The following is a 584-nucleotide window of genomic DNA, read 5'->3' as shown; positions in this document are numbered from 1 at the left end:
TGGAAATATAACACAACTTTTCCCTACGAAATAATTAGTAACCACCAAATGAATGATTAGGAAAAAATTATAAAGGAAAAAGGAATGTAAAATAATATTAATTCTTTTTACGAAGGCAAAAGGAAATGAATATAGTCAAAAGAAAAATGAAATATTATGAAATATGAAATGAATATATTAATATTTCACTGGAAATATTAGGAAAAAATTATGAAGGAAAAAAATGGAAATGAATATTAATTTTTTTATGAAGGAAAATGGAAATGAATATATTTAAAAGGAAATGAAATATTAGGAAAAAAGAAAAGAATATATTAATATTTCACTGGAAATATAGCATAGTTTTCCTTACAAAAGAATTAGTAACCAACAAATGAAATAATAGGAAACAAATATGAAAGAAAAAGGAATGACAATCAATAATTGTTTTTATAAAGGAAAAAGGAAATGAATATATTCAAAGGAAATTAAAATATTACGAAAAATAAAATGAATATATTAATATTTCATTGGAAATATAATCGGCAATTATATTATTATAATTATATGAATTAAATATTAATTAATTATATTAATTATTAATT

This window comes from Ipomoea triloba, chromosome 16 (genome assembly GCF_003576645.1).
Source record: "Ipomoea triloba cultivar NCNSP0323 chromosome 16, ASM357664v1".
Taxonomy (NCBI): Eukaryota; Viridiplantae; Streptophyta; class Magnoliopsida; order Solanales; family Convolvulaceae; genus Ipomoea; species Ipomoea triloba.
The sequence above is the reverse complement of the archived record's forward strand: the minus strand, read 5'-3'. Positions refer to the sequence as shown.